Source organism: Sciurus carolinensis, chromosome 7, assembly GCF_902686445.1.
Source record: "Sciurus carolinensis chromosome 7, mSciCar1.2, whole genome shotgun sequence".
Lineage (NCBI taxonomy): Eukaryota > Metazoa > Chordata > Mammalia > Rodentia > Sciuridae > Sciurus > Sciurus carolinensis.
The window spans coordinates 89,896,000-89,917,017 of record NC_062219.1 but is presented as its reverse complement, the minus strand read 5'-3'; the positions used below and the strand labels follow the sequence as shown (position 1 = coordinate 89,917,017).

General features: G+C 35.1%; 1 non-coding gene across 1 annotated transcript; it reads left to right on the top strand.

The window, feature by feature from the left end:
* Positions 1-9,840: 9,840 nt before the first annotated feature.
* Trnag-ccc (transfer RNA glycine (anticodon CCC)) lies at positions 9,841-9,912 on the top strand. Its single transcript has one exon. It is a non-coding gene; the product is annotated as a tRNA-Gly (tRNA).
* Positions 9,913-21,018: the final 11,106 nt, after the last annotated feature.

Sequence of the window (21,018 nt, the reverse complement as noted above, 5' to 3'; positions counted from 1 at the left end):
AACTTATTTGACAAATTTGGTGTACATCTGATACCAATAGATCACAAAAACAGAGAAAGGGAGGAAGAGGGCATAGAAGAGGGAAGGAGATAGTAAGAGAAGGGGAAAAAAAGGAAATAAACAAGATAGCATTGATAAATATAGTTGGAGAAATATTAAACACAATTCTGCAAAATCATACTCAAATATGTTAAAAGACAAATTTAACCCCCACCAATAAAATTTTGCTCTCACAAAATAGAAGGATAGTTTAATATAGGCAGATAGATATGAGAAAATAAAAAGATAAAATAAATACAAAATAGGTAAATTAAATAAATTTAAAACCAATTTCTGATTCTGAAGTCATCCACAGTGAACTAGAAGTAGATGAGTATCTCTCAAACCTGATAAAGAATGTTATTTATTTTATTAGTTAAGGGAACCTTAGCTGTTTTAAGACATAAACCCTGAAATCTTTGTGGCTTAATCAAATACATTGAATTCTTTTTGTTCCTATGTTAATGCAATTACTGGCAGTGACAAGGAGCTGAGAAGTGGATAATTTTTTTTTTGTTTAGTTATAGATGGACACATATCTTTATTTTATCTATTTATTTTTATGTGGTGCTGACCAAACCCAGTGCCTCACATATGCTAGACAAGCATACTACCACAGAGCTACAACCCCAGCCCAGAAATGGATGATTTTAGGAGTGCAACGTGTGATGTACTATCCAGAAGATCATTAAGAGATTCAGGCTCATGGAGCCTCTACCATCTTCAACACATGTCTTCTAAGGCTTCCTTAAGAGCTGGCATCTAACCAGCAAACAGGGAGCAAGAGAACATCATATATGGGAAATATTTTAATGCAGATCAGGAAGTGGTGTCAATCACTTCCACAAACATCTCACTAATTTGAACTTGATCGTATGGTTGCTTCAAAATATACTATACATATGGTATAGTACTGTCCATCATCCTGCATTAGAACCTAAAACTCCACAATAGCAGGGGTTTTGTCTTCTTTCCTCATAGTTGTATTTTCTCAATGCCTGCTACAAATTAACAATTTTTAATATATATTTTTACATTGCCCCAAATTAGCATTACTTTTATAATAAACAGATGCATTAAACTGATGTCAGAGAGGACATAATTTACTCTATTATTGTTCTGTCTAGAAATCCTAAAAATAATAGACTAACTCTTTGAGGATTAAATGGGTTTTATTTGCTTTATTTTCTCAGAGGCCCAGAATTTTAAATTAAACATCATTATTAACATGAATTATTGCTTTATTAAATAACATAATATATGTAAAAAACCAGGTACAATTATTAAAGCTGGATTTGTGCAAGGCACCCTGAGGACTAGGGTGGTTACACATCTTGCCCAATTTCTGCCCATATGGTTTGAATTCAATTCTCCAGATTATTAATTCAATAGACCTTTCATTTTGCCAAATTTTATAAAATAGACTCCACTGGATCATATGAAATACCGGTTGAACATCCCTAGTTATCAAAAACATGAAATCTGAAATGCTCCAAAGTCTGAAACTTTTTGAGCACAAACATGACACTACCATTGGATAATTTCATACCATGAAATTGCTTCATGTAGAAAAGTATTTTAAAAAATGTATAAAATTACCTTTAGGCCATATGTATAAATTATATGTGAAAAACAAATTTCCTTTTGAGACTTGGGTCCTATTTCCAAAATAACTCATTGTGTATATACAAATATTAAAAATCCAAAATCTGAAACATTTCTGGTTCTGAGTATTTTGAATAAGGTACATTCAATATATTGCATATAGTTTTTGCATTTAGATATATGCCAGTCCAGGTCTTTTCTATTTTAAGTCTCTTTGAGAGCAAGGAAAGAAAACTCCTCATGAAGGTTGTGCTTAACGTTGAGGAAAAAAACCTTAGATTAAAAGTTGCTTCTTTTAAAGCATACAAGCAAGATCTATAAGGATCAAACTGTTTCCAAGAAACTTAACAAGTTCCAGAATATATAGAGGAATGCACAAATATCCAAATCTCAAGAAGGTAAAATTTACAATGTTGACTGTAAAATAAATAATTATCAGGAATTCAAAGAAGTGGGAAAATATCTTTTCCTAAATTTTCTTTGATATACTTGTCTACACATGTTAATTGTCATATTTATCATTTCTGGGTCAATATCCACAGGTTTATTTTTTTCGTTAAGATGATAAAGACAGTTCTACTTTGCTATTTCTGTTTCAGAGAGGAAAACTATAATGTGCAAAATGGAAAATATAAACAGCAGAGTAAGCGTGTAGAAGAAAAGTGAGTTTAACAATAGAGCAATAAAAATGATACAAAATGAAACACAAATGAAAAATTAAAGAAAACAATAGATCATAATTAAGCTGTTGGATTACTCCAAGCTATCTACTATATGTGCACTTACAACTCACAAAGGAAAGACAGAGAGAAATAATGAGGAAATAATAACCAAAATATTCCAAAATTTAATGAAAATTATAAACCCATAGATTCATGAACCAATGAAGCTCAAACTGAAAAAATGATGAACAAAACTACCAGAGTATATCAACAACAATTGCTTTAAAATAGGAAAGAAGAAAACATCTTAAAGGCAGGTAGAAGGAAAAAAATCACACATTACGTAATTAGGAACAAAGATAATAGTAGATTTCTTGTTGGAAACAATGCAAGCAAGGAAAGAGTGGACTAGGACCCATAAAAGATTGAAAGAAAGGTTAGTCCAGAATTCTATATCCTGTGAAAATGTCTTTCAAACATTAAAGAAAAATAACATTTTCAGATATACAAAAAGTAAAGTATATATCACACCTGCACTGTAAGAATTGTAAAGCTCAAGAGTGAAAAATGACACAACGGACACTAGTGAAATACAGAAGATAATGAGAAACTATTTTGAAAATTTATACTCAAATACAATAGAAAAACTCAAAGACATTGACAAATTCCTAGAAACATATGATCTACCCAAACCGACGCAGGTGGACATACACAATTTAAATAGATGAATTTCAAACAATGAAATAAGACACCATCAAAAGCCTACCAACCAAGAAGAGCCCAGGACAAGATGGGTTCTCAACCGAGTTCTATAAGACCTTCAAAGAAGAAACACCAATACTCCTCAAAGTATTCCATGAAATAGAAAAGGAAGGACCCTTCCAAATTCATTCTATGAGGTTAGTATCACCCTTATACCAAAACCAGACAAAGACACATCAAGGAAAGAAAACTTCAGACCAATACCCCTGATGAACATAGACACAAAAATTCTCAATAAAATTCTGGCAAATTGCATACAAAATATATATTTTTAAAAATAGTGTACCATGATCAAGTGGGATTCATCCCTGGTTCAAATATGGTTCAAATATGGAAATCAATAAATGTAATATATCACATCAACAGACTTAAAGACAAGGATCACATGGTTATCTCAATAGATACAGAAAAAGCATTTGACAAAGTATAGCAACTCTTCATGTTCAAAACACTAGAAAAAACAGGGATAGTAGGAATATACCTCAATATCCTAAAAGCTATCTATGCTAAGCCCCAGACCAACATCATCCTAAATGGAGAAAAATTGAAAGCATTCCCTCTAAAAACTAGAACAAGACAGCAATGCCCTCTTTCACCATTTCTATTCACATTGTCCTTGAATCTCTAGCCAGAGTAGTCAGACAGACCAAAGAAATTAAAGGGATATGAATAGGAAAAGAAGAACTCAAAAGTATCACTATTTGAGGACGACATGATTCTATATTTAGAAGGTCCAAAAAATTCCATTGGAAAACTTTTAGAACGCATAAATGAATTCAGAAAAGTAGCGGGATATAAAATCAATTCCCATAAATCAAATGCATTTCTATACACAAGAGACAATTCCACTACAAGAGACATTAGGAAAACTATCCCATTCACAATAGCCTCAACAAAAATAAAATATTTGGGAATCAATCTAACAAAAGAGGTGAAAGACCTCTACAATGAAAACTACAGAACACTAAAGAAAGAAATTAAAGAAGATCTTAGAAAATGGAAAGATCTTCCATGTTTTTGGATAGGCTGAATTAATATTGTCAAAATGGTCATACTACCAAAAATGCTATACAGATTCAATGTAATTCCTATTAAAATCCCAATGTCATTCCTCATGGAAATAGAAAAAGCAATTATGAAATTCATTTGGAAAACTAAGAGACCCAGAATAGCCAAAGCAATCCTTAGCAAGAAGAGTGAAGCAGGAAGTATCACAATACCAAAACTTAAACTACACTGCAGAGCTACAGTAACAAAAATGCCATGATATTAGCACCAAAATGGGCAAGTAGACCAATGGTACAGAATAGAAGACACAGAGACAAACCCACATAAATACGGTTGTCTCATATTAGACAAAGGTGCCAAAAACATGCACTGGAGAAAAGATAGCCTCTTCAACAAATGATGCTGGGAAAACTGGAAATCCATATGCAGCAAAATGAAATTAAATCCCTATTTCTCACCCTGCACAAAACTCAACTCAAAATGGATCAAGGACCTAGAATTAGACCAGAGACCCTGCACCTAATAGAAGAAAAAGTAGACCCAAATCTTCATCATGTCAGTTTAGGACTTGACTTCCTTAACAAGACTCCTAAAATACAAGAAGTAAAATTAAGAATCAATAAATGGGATGGATTCAAACTAAAAATCTTCTCAGCAAAGAAACAATCAACAATTTGAAGAAAGAGCCTACAGAATGGGAAAAAATCTTTACCTCACATACCTCCAATAGAGCACTAATCTCCAAGATACATAAAGAACTCAAAAAACTTAATACCAAAAACCAAATAACCCAATCAATAAATGGGCTAAGGAACTAAACAGACACTTTACAGAAGAAATACAATCAATCAACAAACATATGAAAAAATGTTCAACATTTTTAGCAATTAGAGAAATGCAAATCAAAACTACTCTAGGATTTTATCTCACTCCGGTCAGAATGGCAATTGTCAAGAATATAAGCCAAAGTAAGTGTTGGCAAGGATATGGGGAAAAAAGTACACTCAAACACTGTTGGCGGGACTGCAGATTGATATAACCACTTTAGAAAGCAGTATAGAGATTCCTTAGAAAACCACCATTTGACCCAGCTATCCTACTCTTTGGTCTATACCCAAAGGACTTAAAATCAGCATACTACAGTGATGCAACCACATCACTTTTATAGCAGTTCAATTCACAATAGCTAAACTGTGGAACCAACCTGGATGTCCTTCAACAGATGAATGGATAAAGAAACTCTGGTACATATACACAATGGAACATTACTCAGCCTTAAAGAAGAACAAAATTATGGCATTTGCAGGTAAATGAATGGAACTAGAGAATATCATGCTAAGTGAAATAAACCAATCCCAAAAACCAAATACCAAATGTTTTCTCTGATAAGCAGATGCTGATCCACAGTAGGGGGTGGGTAGGGAAGAATAAAGAACTTCAGATTATGCAGAAGGAAGTGAGGGGAGGGATGGGGCAGTAGGGACAGGAAGGAAGGTAGAATGAGACAGACATTACCCTATATACATATATTAAAAATTTTTTAAAAATATCAGTCAAAAATTTTTAAGTTTGAAAAATTATACACACACACACATATGTATACATACATATATATATATATATATATATATAGAGAGAGAGAGAGAGAGAGAGAGAGAGAGAGAGCGAAACCAGATGAAAGTCTGGAGCAACATAAAGACACAAAGAATACTGGAAATGATAATTATGTAGGGAAATACAAAAAGATTTATCATATATTTACATTTAAATTTCTTTTAAAAACAATTGACTAAAACACAAATAATAACAATGCACTGTGAGGTTTTAAATATATGTAAAAGTTGGTCAGACAAGGTGTCACATGCCTGAAGTCCCAGCTACTTGACAGTTTATGGCAGGGGATCACTTGTGTCCAGAAGTTTGAGTCCAGCCTGGACAACACAGTAAGAGACACTCTCCCTCTCCCTCTGTCCCTCTGTCTGTCTCTGTCTCTCTCTCTCTCTCTCTCTCTCTCTCTCTCTCTCTCTCTCTCACACACACACACACACACACACACACACACACACACACACACATACACACACACACACACATGGATGCACAAGCCGGGCATGGTGGTCTATGCCTGTAATTCCAGTGACTCAGGAGACTGAGATAGGAGGATTGCAAGTTCAAAGCCAGCCTCAGCAACAGCAAGGTCCTAAGCAACCCAGCAAGGCCCTGTCTCTAAATTACAAAGTAGGGCTCAGTGGTTGAGTGCTCCTGAGTTCAATTCCCAGTACTGCCCCCCCCCCAAAAAAGAAACAAAAAAAAGATGTATGGTGCAATTGAAAATAAAATGTATGGCAATTATACGAAAGTTTCAAGGGGAAATTGGAGCAAGCTGTTGTAAATTTTCTATACTATATGTAGAGTGGTATAATACAAATTGAAAGTAGATCATGATAAGTAAAAAATGTACATACTGCACCTTAAAATATGCGCTGAAATACTACTAAAAAGAGCAATAGATAAAAAGTCAACAAAGGAGAGAAAATGGAATAATTACAAAATATCAATGTAAAATAAAGAAGAAAATGGGAACAAAGAACAGATAGTATAAATAGAAAATGAACAGCAGATGCTAGATTTAAACCAAATCATATCAATAATTACATTAAATACAAATGTTCTAATCATCCCAGTTAAAGTCAGAGATTTTTCTCTTCTGATTAAAGAAAACAAAGTAAGGTATAACCTAAAAGATCTTCAAGCAAACTGCTTTACAAATAAAGGTACAAAGAGGGTTATGTGAAAGGAAAGAAAATCATATACGAAAATAACACAACTCAAAAGAAATTGGCATTAATATGCAACTTAGTAGATTTCAGAGCAAAACATTTCACCAGGGAATATGTGAACCATTTCATAGTAATAAAGGTATAAATTCATTGAGAGGATCTAACTATCCTAAATGTATATGTAGTTAATAAAAGAGTTTCAAAATACATAAAACAAATATTGATAAAACTACAAGTAGAAATAACAAATCCAAGATTATAATCAGAAATGTAAACACCCAATTCTCAATAACTGACAGGACAAATAGACAGAAAACCTGCAAGGATAAATAGAGACTTGAACAACACTATCAACCTAAGTGATTTTTTTTTTTTTTGGGTGCTGGGGATTGAACTCAGGGCCTTGTGCTTACAAGGCAAGCACTCTACCAACTGAGCTATCTCCCCAGCCCCCTAAGTGATATTTTTAGAATACTCCACCCAATAATAGGAGAATACACACATTCTTTCTTTTCAAATGCACACAAAATACTTATGAATATAGTTCATATTCTTGACCATTAAAAAGCTATCAAATTTTAAGAGATGTAAGCCAAAGTATGTTCTCTGAACACAATGAAATTAAATTATAAATCAAAAATAAAAGTATCTCAAAACATCTCCAAATATTTTAAACTAAATACTATACATTTAAATGTCTCATGAGTCCAAATGGAATGGAACAGAAAAAGACAAAGAGTTTTGAATAGAATTAAAATGAAACATATTAAAATTTGTGGGATATAGTTAAGACAATATTTAGCAAAAAAAAAAAAAAAATACTATTACCTATGTAAAAAGTCTCAAATCAACAATCCCAGTTAAGAAACCAAAATAAGCAGCCCGCCCAACCCCCACACCGAGGTCGGACGCCATCACTGAGCGACCTCACCCAACCACCACTCAGAGGTCAGACACCACTGCTGAGCCTGCCTGCCTGCCCCCGCTACTGCTGAGGAACACTGCAATTGCCTCTGTGCCGACTCAGCGCACCCTCGCTGGGGCTGCCCAGCTTCTTTATAGGCTGGCGCAGGAATTTTGAATTATTCCTGAGGGCGTGGCCATCATCCTTGGAAGGGTGGTTCCCTTCCTGAGATACCTACAGGAGGCTAGAGGACCTTTGACAGGACCCAGGCATCAAGAAGAGGAGGTATAGAGAGACTCGAAACCAACTCAGAGCCACTGGGTGAATCTCTCCCACTGGGCGAGCTTCCCGGATGGGAGAGTAGTCCCGGAATGCAGGGAACTTCGGGGAGTAGAGTGGCCCAGTGAGACTCCCCCACTGGAGCTGTGAACCCAGTTAACTGGGAGCATTGCAGAGGAGGGCCACATAGGGAGAGGCTTCGATGCGCAGTGAGGGTCCCAGGCCCGGGCAGCAGGACCAGACTGCAGGTAGCTTCTCGGAGGAGGGTCGCACAGCAAGAGACTTTGGTGCAGGATGAGGATCCCTGGCCCAGACAGTAGCTCGGGTCCCCAGGGAACATAGCAGAGGAAGGCTGCACAGAGAGGGAGTCCCTCATAGGGCCAGGCTCCCCAACCCAGGTGGTAGGTCCAGACCCCTGGGAATGTCTCAGAGGAGGGTTGCCCAGTCCAGGCGGTAGTTCTGGACCGAAGGGAACTTCTTGGAGGAGAACTGCCCAGTGAAACTTCCCCACCGGGTGAGTTGTCCCCGCTGGGCGAGGCTTTCACACCAGGGCAGTAGAACCAGAGACACAGGCCTAGATTAGACGTGCCCCAGTCTGCAGTCTAGTCCCCTTTGGCTGACCATCAGTCAACAAGTGGAGGCGCCTCTGCCCACTGACAGGGAATATACCCCACCTGAAGGCCAACACCCCTAGAGGAGCAGCTTCCTTGTGGAGCACTGCATTATCAAGTTCCTCCAAGACTTCAGGCTACTGAAGGTTAGGAGGTGAGTTATTGGAAATCTACAGGGACAATAGTAGTCAATAGAGAAAATCTTCAATATCTCAGGGTTTCACTACTAGAGGAGTATATACCTCAGCAATATGAGAAAACAAGGGAAGAAAATGTCCCAAACAAACCTAGATGCTACAGCAATAAAATTCAATGACACTATGGCAGAAGAAATGTCAGAAAGGGAGTTCAGAATGAACATAATTAAAATGATCAGAGAAGCAAATGATAAGGTAAAAGAGCAAATGCAGGCTTTGAAAGATCACACCACTCAACAGTTAAAAGAGCAAATACGGGAAGCAAGATATCATTTCAATAAAGAGTTAGAGATACTGAAAAAACAAACAAACAAACAACAAACAAACAGAAATCCTTGAAATGAAGGAAACAATAAACCAAATTAAAAACTCCATAGAAAGCATAACCAATAGGATAGAATACCTGGAAGACAGAACCTCAGACATTGAAGAAAAAATACTTAACCTTGAAAACAAAGTTGACCACAGAGAAGATGGTAAGAAATCATGAACAGAATCTACAAGAATTATGGGATATCATGAAAAGGCCAAATTTAAGAATTATTGGGATTGAGAAAGGCACAGAGAAACAAACCAAAGGAATGAACAATCTATTCAATGAAATAATATCAGAAAATTTCTCAAATCTGAAGAATGAAATGAAAAATCAAATACAGGAGGCTTATAGTACTCCAAATATACAAAATTACAATAGACCCACACCAAGGCACATTATAATGAAAATACCTAACATACAAAATAAAGACAGAATTTTAAAGGCCATGAGAGAAAAAAATCAAATTACATTCAGGGGGAAACCAATATGGATATCAGCATATTTTTTCAACCCAGACCCTAAAAGCTAGAAGGGCCTGGAAAAACATTTTTCAAACTCTGAAAGAAAATGGATGCCAATCAAGAATCTTATACCCAGCAAAACTTACCTTTAGATTTGACGACGAAATAAAATCCTTCCATGATAAACAAAAGTTAAAAGAATTTACAAAAAGGGCTGTGGAAATAGCTCAGTTGGTAGAGTGCTTGCCTCCCAAGCACAAGGCCCTGGGTTCAATCCCCAGCACCACACAAAAAAAAAGAATTTACAAAAAGAAAGCTAGCGCTACAGAACATTCTTAGCAAAGTATTCCATGAGGAAGAGATGAAAAACGATGTAAATCAGCAAAGGGAGGAACTACCCTAAAGGAACAACCAAATAAAGGAGAAAGAAATTCATATCAAAAAAACAAAAATGAGCCAAATGACCGGGAATACAAATCGTATCTCAATAATAACCCTGAATGTTAATGGCCTGAACTCATCAATCAAAAGACATAGACTGGCAGATTGGATTAAAAAGAAAGATCCAACAATATGCTGCCTTCAAGAGACTCATCTCATAGAGATACCCACAGACTAAAGGTGAACAGATGGGAAAAAACATACCATGCACAAGGACTCAGCAAAAAAGCCAGAGTATCCATCCTCATATCAGATAATGTGAACTTCAAGCCAAAGTTAGTCAGAAGGGATAAAGAAGGACATTTTATACTGCTTAAGGAAGCATAAATCAGCAAGACATATCATAAATATCTATGCCCCAAACAGTGGCTCATCCATGTACGCCAAACAAATCCTTCTCAATTCCAGAAATCAAATAGACCAAAACACAATAATACTAGGTGATTTTAATACACCTCTCACACCACTGGACAGATCCTCCAAAAATTGAACAAAGAAATCATAGATCTCAATAACACAACTAACAATTTAGACTTAATGGACATGTAAGGAAAAAAAATGCTCAGCTTGGGACCCGCGGCGATTCTAGCCACCGCTGCGAACTGCCGCCTGCTTGCTCGTCTCAGTTGCAGCTCGCCAATAGCTCCCAGAAAAATGCACCACAGACACAGGCCTCATGCAAGAGACTTTATTATACGGACGACTAACACGTCGCTCCAGGGTGAAAAGAAAGGAAAAAAAGGGAAGATAGCGTGTGCGCTTCTCCCAGATATTGGAATCTCCCAGGCTGGAAGGAACCAGTAGCGGAGGAGAATACTTGCAAGCTGACTGATGAACCAATAGCTATCTAGCACGTTAGGACATAACGTGGGAAGCAGGAAAATGGCGGCAGCGTAAGCGGGAAATTCCTGTGATGTAAGAGGCGGGCAGAGCGCAGATTGACAAGTGGTTGGGAGGCGGAGTATCGGCTTTATATTACAGGATATATATAGAATATACCATCCAACAAAGAGCAAATACATCTTCTCAGCAGTACATGAATCCTACTCTAAAATAGACCATATTTTATGCCACAAAGTTAATGTTAGCAAATACAAGAAGATAGAGATACTAACCTTGTATTCTATCAGATCATAATGGATTGAAATTAGAAGTAAATGACAGAGTAAAAAACAGAAACTACTCCAACACCTGGAGATTAAATAATACGCTATTGTATGATGAATGGATAACAGAAGACATCAGGGGGGAAATTAAAAAATTCTTAGAGGTAAACGAGAACAAAGATACATCATATCAAAATCTCTGGGACACTATGAAAGCAGTTCTAGAGGAAAATTTATTTCACGGAGCACATTCAATAAAAGAAGAAAAAAATCAACAAATAAACGACCCAACACTACAGCTCAAAGCCCCAGAAAAAAAGAAGAACAGCGCAACACCAGAAGTAGTAGAAAACAGGAAATAGTTAAAATCAGAGCTGAAATCAATGAAATTGAAACAAAAGAAACAACAGAAAAAATAACAAAATAAATAGTTGGTTCTGACACCACCGTTTACTGGTGACGAGTTCTGCTCCCTCTAATGTTGAAGTTTGAACACTAGAGAAGCATGCCAAGGCAAGCATATTAAGCAAGTTTTATTTAAAGGTGACTTCTCCTGGGAGGGAGAAGGGGGCCATGGCTGATGTTCTAAAGTCCCAAGTGAGCACAAACTACATCTTTTATAGGTTAAGGTCTCTTTTGTTCTCCAGTTCTCTCCTCCCTTGTCTCTCCTTCCTACCTAAGTGACTAGGACTGGTTTTGCAGGTGAGATATAAAAAGTGAGAAGTGGATGGGGGGGGGGGGGGCAAAGCAATTCAGCCAGGCAAAGGGCCCCAGGGGCATTAATTAGCATCTCCTTGCTTGTAGTCCTTGATAAAGGTAAGTAATTTGGTAATCAATGGGTTCCGAAGATCTTTGACATTCCATTCTCCCAGGGCCAGTCTCCACCTTCCAGAGGCAGATATCTTTCATGGCCTTCCTTTCCTTCATTTGACCTGATCCCCTATTTCTACACTAACTACCTGTCCCCAATTCTGGCTTCAGTTCTTTGAAAAAATAAACAAAATTGATAAACCCTAGTCACACTAACAAAGAGAAGGAGAGAAAAAACTCAAATTACTAAAATTCAGAATGAAAAAGGAAATATCACAACAGACACGAGTGAAATACAAAACATAATTAGAAGCTATTTTGAAAATGTCTATTCCAACAAAATAGAAAATTTCGAAGACATCAACAGGTTTCTACAGACATATGAATTACCTAAACTGAACAAGGAGGACATACACAATTTAAATAGGTCAATTTCAAGTAATGAAATAGAAGTCATCAAAAGCCTACCAACAAAGAAAAGTACGGGACCAGATGGGTTCTCAGCTGAGTTCTACAAAACCTTTAAAGAAGAGCTTATTCCAATACTTCTCAAAGTATTTCATGAAATAGAAGAGAAGGGAACCCTCCCAAACTCATTCTATGAAGCCAATATCACCCTGATACCTAAACTAGACAGAGACAAATCGAGGAAAGAAAATTTCAGACCAATACCCTTAATGAACATTGATGCAAAAATTCTCAACAAAATTTTAGCAAATCGCATACAAAAATATATTAAAAAGATAGTGCACCACGATCAAGTGGGTTTTATCCCAGGGATGCAAGGTGGTTCAACATGGGGAAATCAATAAATGTCATTCATCATATCAACAGACTTTAAAGTCAAGAATCACATGATTATTTCGACAGATGCAGAAAAAGCATTTGATAAAATACAGTATCCCTTCATGCTCAAAACACTAGAAGAAATAGGGATAGTGGGAATATTCCTTAACATTGTAAAGGCCATCTATGCTAAGCCCATGGCCAATATCATTCTAAATGGTGAAAAACTGAAAACATTCCCCCTAAAAACTGGAACAAGGCAGGGATGCCCCCTTTCACCACTTCTATTCAACACTGTCCTTGAACTCTAGCCAGAGCAATTAGACAGACCAAGGAAATTAAAGGGATACGAATAGGAAAAGAAGAACTCAAACTATCCCTATTTGCTGATGACATGATTATATATTAAGAGGAACCGGGAAATTCCACCAGAAAACTTTTAGAACTCACAAGTGAATTCAGTAAAGTAGCAGGATATAAGATCAATGCTCATAAATCCAATGCATTTTTATTCATAAGTGATGAATCTTCAGAAAGAGAGGTTAGGAAAACTACCCCATTCACACTAGCATCAAAAAAAATAAAATACTTGGGAATCATTCTCACAAAAGAGGTGAAAGACCTCTACAATGAGAACTACAGAACACTAAAGAAAGCAATTAAAAAGACCTTAAAAGACGGAAAGATCTCCCATGTTCTTGGATAGGCAGAATTAATATTGTCAAATGGCCATACTACCTAAAGTGCTATACAGATTCAATGCAATTCCAATTAAAATCCTGATGACGTACCTCACAGAAATAGAGCAAGCCATCATGAAATTCATCTGGAAAAATAAGAAACACAGAATAGCTAAAGCAATCCTTAGTAGGAAGAGTGAAGCAGGGGGTATTGCAATACCAGAACTTCAACTATACTACAAAGCAATAGTAACAAAAATGGCATAGTATTGGCACCAAAATAAACAGGTAGATCAATGGTAAAGAACAGAGGACATGGACACAAACCCAAATAAATACAATTTTCTCATACTAGACAAAGGGGCCAAGAATATGCAAAGGAGAAAAGATAGCCTCTTCAACAAATGATGCTGGGAAAACTGGAAATCTATATGCAACAGAATGAAACTAAACTCCCTAACTCTCACCCTGCACAAAACTCAACTCAAAATGGATCATGGACCTTGGAATAAGACCAGATACCCTTCATCTTATGGAAGAAAAAATAGGTCCAAATCTTCAACATGTTGGCTTAGGATCAGACTTCCTTAACAGGATTCCCATAGCATAAGAAATAAAAGCAAGAATCAATAACTGGGATAGATTCAAACTAAAAATATTTCTCTCAGAAAAGGAAACTATCAGCAATGCGAAGAGAAAGCCTACAGAGTGAAAGAAAATCTTTGCCACTCATACTTCAGATAGAGCACTAATTTCCAGAATATATAAAGAACTCAAAAAACTCTACACGAAGAATACATAACCCAATCAAAAAATGGGCTAAGGATATGAACAGACACTTCACAGTAGAAGATCTTCAAGCAATCAACAGATATATGGAAAAAATGTTCAACATCTCTAGTAATAAGAGAAATGCAAATCAGAAGTACCCTAAGATTCCATCTCACCCCAATTAGAATGGCAATTATCAGGAAATACAAGCAACAATAGGTGTTGGCGAGGATGTGGGGAAAATGGTATACTCATACATTGCTGGTGAGGCTGCAAATTAGTCCAGCCACTCTGGAAAGCAGTGTGGAGATTCCTTAGAAAGCTTGGAATGGAATCACCATTTGACCCAGCTATCCCACTTCTTGGCCTATACCCAAAGGACTTAAAATCAGCATACTACAGAGATACAGCCACAACAATGTTCATAGCTGCTCAATTCACAATAGCCAGATTGTGGAACCAACCTAGATGTCCTCCAATTGATGAATGGATAAAGAAACTGTGGTATATATACAATGGAATATTACTTGGCCATAAAGAATGATAAAATTATGGCATTTGCAGGCAAATGGATGAAATTGGAGAATATCATGCTAAGTGAGATAAGCCAATCTCAAAAACCAAAGGACGAATGATCTAGCTGATAAGCAAATGATGACACATAATGGGGGTGGGTGGGAGGGGGGCAAGACTGGAGGAAGAAGGGACTCTATAGAGGGAAAAGAGTGGTGGGAGGGGTGGGGGGAAGGAAAAAAAATAACAGAATGAGTCAAAAACTATTACCCTAGGTAAATGTATGATTACACAAATGGTAGGCCTCTATTTCATGTACAAACAGAAACAAGATGTATCCCTTGTTTACCATAAAAATAAATTTAAAAAAAAATGAGATTTGGGGGAGGAGAATGCCTTCCTCTCTTTCAGAGCAATGTGGTCGTGATCTTGTCTCCCTGCAATCTAGAAATACTGCATGCTTTTTTGGAAGTACAGACTTATGTTTGGATGATATGCTAAGTCTGGCAGAATGCACTGCAGAGATGGATAACATTTAGCACATGGATTGTATCATTGAGCTGATGAACCAACCATGGAACCACACTGCATCTGTACGTTCCATTATCTAAATGTCTACTTTGGGATTTTGATTCAATACATGAAACTGAAGATCTCTTCCAAAAAAAAAACAAAAAAAACAAAAAAAACCACAATAAGAACAATGAAATCCAAAGTAAACAGAAGAAAGGAAATGATAAACATTAGAGTAGAAATAAAGTAGAAAACAGACGAATTATATAGAGAAATCAGGGAAAACAAAAGCTGATCCCTTGTAAAGATCAATAAAATTTGCAAACCTCAAACCAGATTTATTGGGAAAAAGAAAAGACACAAATACAGCCAGATCAGCAATGACAGAAGTAACATCACTAAAGGTTCTACACTTATTTTAGAATAAGGAAATAATATGGAAAAATGTACATCAATAAATTTGACCACTTAATGAAATGGACAAATTCCTTGAAAGGCAATAACTGAAAAAGCTCAGTCAAGAAAAAAGCCACAAAAGGCATATACATAACCACAATCATATTAAATCTATTATATAAACTAAATTCATAGGCAAGTTTCTAAGCAACTCAGTGAGAACCTGTCTCTAAAATACAAAATAGGGCTCAGTGATTGAGTGCATTATCCCTCCTATTTATTAGACCCAGGACCTCACCTAGGATGCTTCCCTTAATATTTTCCCATCCATTCCATTTCCATGTCTTGTTTGAGTGTTCTTTCCAAATGCTTTTCAAGCCCAAGGAAAAGTCAGTCTTGGATAAAAAGAGGAAAACTTCTTCTGGTGAGGTTAGAGGAAAGGATTGAAGACACAGTGAGAATGGAAATGAAGGAAACTTGTCATTTTATTTAATTAAGTATGAGCAATAAAGCAATGAAAAGAAATAAGAATCAAAACTGTCGCAATTCAGTGTCATAATCTATGTGAAATCCAATGGAATATACCAAGAAAAGCTATTAGAATCTTTGGGTTTTGTAAAATTACAGGATACATTATCAATATAAAAAACAATAGGGCTGGGGAGATAGCTCAGCTGGTAGAGTGCTTGCCTCACAAGCACAAGGCCCTGAGTTCCATCCCCAGTACCGCAAAAAAAAAAAAAAAAAAAAAAAACCACAATAGTATTTCTATATACTAAGAACAACAATTGGAATGTAAGTAATAAAATTTGCTATAGCATCAAAACATGAAATTCTTATAGATAAATCTGACAGATGTGTGCGACCTATACGAACACATCGAAATATTGCTGAGAGAAATTAAAGGAGACTTGAATTAAAGATACAATAAAGGATTGGAACATTTATATTGTTAAGATATCAAATCTCCCCAAATTGATCTATAAATTCAATGTATTACCAATCAAAACCCTAGCAGAATTTTTAAATGTAGAAACTAGCAAACTCATCCTAAAGTTCATAGGAAAATGCCAAAGATCTATAACATCCAAAATAACTTTGAAAAAGAATGAAGTTGGAAACTTTTACAACCTGACTTTACTCATAAAGCTACTCAAGACAGTATGAAATTAGTATAAACATACTTAAATAGATCAAGGGAACAGAGTTCAGTGTCCAGAAACAGACACATACATGATCTCTTGGTTTTCACAAAGATACAAAAGCAATTCAGTGGATGAAAGATTTCATTTTTTTTGTCTTTACAACAAATGATGCTAGAAAAAAATGGATTTCTAATGCAATTTCCTTCAATGCAATTATATACATTATATAAAATTAACTTAAAGTAGACTTTAGATTTAAATATTAAAGCTTCAATAGTAAAATACAGCAGAAAATCTTTCTGACTTTGGGTTAGACAAAGAACCTATTAGATATGACTCCAAATGCACAATCCAAAAAAAAAAAAAAAAAACTAGCAAAATATCTTCATTGAAATTAAGATTTTCTGCTCTCCAAAAGATACTATTGAAAATGTAAAGATCAGGACAAAATAATTGCAAACCACATATCTATTAAAGGAGATGTATTTGGAATATACAAAAAACTTAAATTTTGGTAACAAGAAAACAACCTAAAAACAAAATAGCAAAAGATTTAAGTAATTACCTCCCCAAAGTTATATGGATGAAAATAAATTCGAAAAAATGATCCATATTATTAGTCATTACAGAAATGCTAATTTAAACCACATGAGACACTACTACATACTTATTAGGATAGCTAACATGCTGACAAGGTCCTAAAGCAACCGAAACTCTCATACACTATAAATTACTACAGTCTCTGGGGAAATAATTTGATAGTTTTTTTTAAAGAAATTAAACATAAACCTACCATATGATCCAGCCATTCTATTTCTAGGTATTTATGTAACTATGAGAAATGAAAGCATGTGTCCACAGACGTATCTATATAAATGTTCAAATCAGTTTTACTTGTAATAATCCCAAAGTGGAAACCACCCAAAGACTCATAATCAGGTAAATGAATAATCAAGTTATAGTACAAAGGGCCATTATTCAATATTTTAAAACTATTAATATATACACCAACATGGATGAATCTCAAAATAATTGTGCTGACTGAAAGAAGTTAGACCAAAAATATGCACTGTTATTATTCTAGTCATATAAAACTCTAGAAAATGCAAACTAACCTGTAGTTTAAAGGAAGAGTTCATTGCTTGCAAAGGATAGGTATGGACAGGGAAGAAGCAGAAGGTGGGGATTACAAACAGGCTCCAGGAAATTTTTCATGGTCACAATGTTCATTAGCTTGATTGTTGTGATGGCTTTATGGGAACAACATATCCAGTTGTATAATACAATTATATATAAAATTGTTAAATAAGTGAGGTTTTATATCATTTGTATCTAGATCATACGTTTAATATCTAAAGTAGCTTTGCATAAAGCACCTGCAAATTTTTTCCCAACTTTATTAAGGTATAATTGACACAAAAAAATTATATATATTTAAAGCATATAATTGATATTTTGAGATACACACACACACACACACACGTTTCAGAATGATTATCATAGCAAGCTAACTGATGTATCTATTACCTCATATAGTTACCTTTGTGTGTGAGCATAGTGAAAATAATTAAAATTTACTCTCTTAGCAAATTTCAAGTAAATAATAGATTATTAACTGTAGTTACCATGATGAACATTATATATATCAGGTTCTCAGAATTTGTTCATCATAACTGAAAGTAAAATTGAGAGATGTTGGTCAAAGGGCACATGTAAAATTTTCCAGATAAAATCATCAATCTCAGCAATATAAAATCATTTTAAATCACCATTAAAATGAGTAGAAAAATTTAAATGGGTAACAACAAAATTCTCCATCATCAGCTAATTTTTGTATTCTCTATGGTGGTGACACAACAACAAAACAAAATCAATTGCCAAGAGTATTTTTCCATAACTTGTAAAGCAAGCACCTGGGCATATTTTCTGTTCAAAAAGTTTCTATAAATACAATGATCCAAAAGCTAAGGCATTACCCCCTCCTCAAATTGCTTTAAATTGTATTTTTTGTTTTTGTTTTGTTTTGTTGCTGAATAAATTGGAAAATGATTTAAATTGGCTTTAAAGACATAATAATGGATTCATGTGTTTGATAACAAACTTTTTTTTCCTCTTTACCTAAGATAAATTAGTGACTGATATCTATTTTAAAAGAAATCTAAGAATAAACAAATTTGGTAGATAACCATGGAAGACAAAGTATGATGAAAACTGGAATAAAGAAATATGATTTTATTGTTTTGTTTCTTCTGTCAGAAATGTTCTCATCAATGGTTCCAATGCAAAAATTAAGTGGGAAGATTTTTTCTACGGGATTTTAAAACTTGTAAGGCTCATTTTGCATTCTCTATGGAGGTGACTAAAAACAAGAACATAACTTTTTATCAAAATTATCCTATGATTGAAAAAGAACATTAAATTTTGAAGTTTTATAGCTTTAGCAACTATGAAAAGTGACATACATAAAAATGACAACAGTTTGATTTGCTGAGGGGAAAATTTTTCTTTTATGCAGATTTCAATTCAGGTTTAAACTTATTTAAATTTCTTACAAGATATTTTGATTATTCAGACAACAGAATCAAATGAGTCTAATAAGTGCCATCTATTTCAGTGACAGTATGGTGGGATAGTTTCTGGATCAGAGAGACCTAGGTTAGAACCCCAGTCTACCACTTATTGGCAATAAGAGCATGCTCAGTTTATTCATTTTTACAGGAAGTTCATAATGCCTATGTTGCTGAAATCTTGTGAGGAGCAGAGATAATGTACACACAGGATTAAACCTAGCACCTAGCAGATGAGAATGGTTTGATAAAATTTTACTATTATTTAGATCCAAAACTGGAAGATATTAAAATAGCTAATTGTTTTACTCAACCTTCACTTGCTTTCTTTTTACTGTAAAATACAGACATAAAAATGACAAGTTTCCTTCATTTCTATTCACACTGTGTCTTCAAGCATTTCCTCCAACCTCACCAGGTTTTCCTCTTTTTGTTCAAGACTGACTCTTCCTTGAGGTTGAAACACATTTTGAAAGAGAAATATTTGGAAAGAATACTCAAACAAGACATGGAAACGGAATGGATGGGAGAAAATATAAAGGGAAGCATCTAATATGGCCGTGAGGTCCTGGGTCTAATAAATGGGAGGGATAATGTTGCAGAAACTAGAACTTGGGGAGAGAAAAAGATCTGTGTGTGAAGGAGAAAGGAGAACGTGATGATTCCAGTTTGGGATATGTTGAATAAGTATATTCAGCAGGATATCTAAACAAAACAGTCTGATGTGAAGCTGAAGATAAGATTAAGAAATATGTAAGTTCTTAGAAGAGTGAAATAGTTGTCCTCATGTGTTTGCTATCACCAAGAAAGCAATAACTACTATATATACACACTACACTTTAAAACCATGGTAAGTTTCAGACATATACAGAAGAGAATAATTCAGAAATCATTTCCTGCTGTCACTTGATAATAGATAATTGTATTTTATAGGAATGATTCACAGGGTTGATGGTGGGAGGAATATCTTCTGTCTGACAGGCTTACTCTCAATGATCCAAATAGAAATTCTGTCGCTGGGAAACCTGGGTAATCTGAGTTGCAATCAAGAATCACTGTCCCTTTTCATCCTGTATAGCAAAAACAACTTTGAAGTTTAATCAATTATGTATGATCAGGGTTTTTCTGTAATATTTTATTAAAGACTGGCATATGGTATATGCATTATAAAAAACTTGTTTAATAGATTCAATTTTTCCTCAAATACATGCAATAAGATCAGGCTAAGAATACATAACAAGTCTTTTTTATCCCTCATCAAGCACTCCAGCCTCCAACCAACAAACAGAAGTAATCAATATCATCAGTTTTGTTTTTTTTTTTTTTTGAAGAACAGCACTTTCTTTTTTGACTAGTATTATAAGGGAGAAAACTTGGTAATTGAGTTTTATTTCATAGTCCTTCCAGAAAGATCATGGCTATTAAGTCATGAACTAATATTACATTAAGTCATGAAGTAATACATGGTTCATAGCTATTACTAACCAATGAAAAAAGTCCTATAATGAAACTCTGTTTTCCTCAACCTTGTATTTGTTGTTAAAGTAATATAACTTCCTTAGAATTTCTACTCTTGAGTACTGTGGGCACTCACCTATGTATCTGCAAATAATTAAATCTATACTTTACAAGGAAATGAGTGACTTCCCCTGAGAAGCAGGGTTAA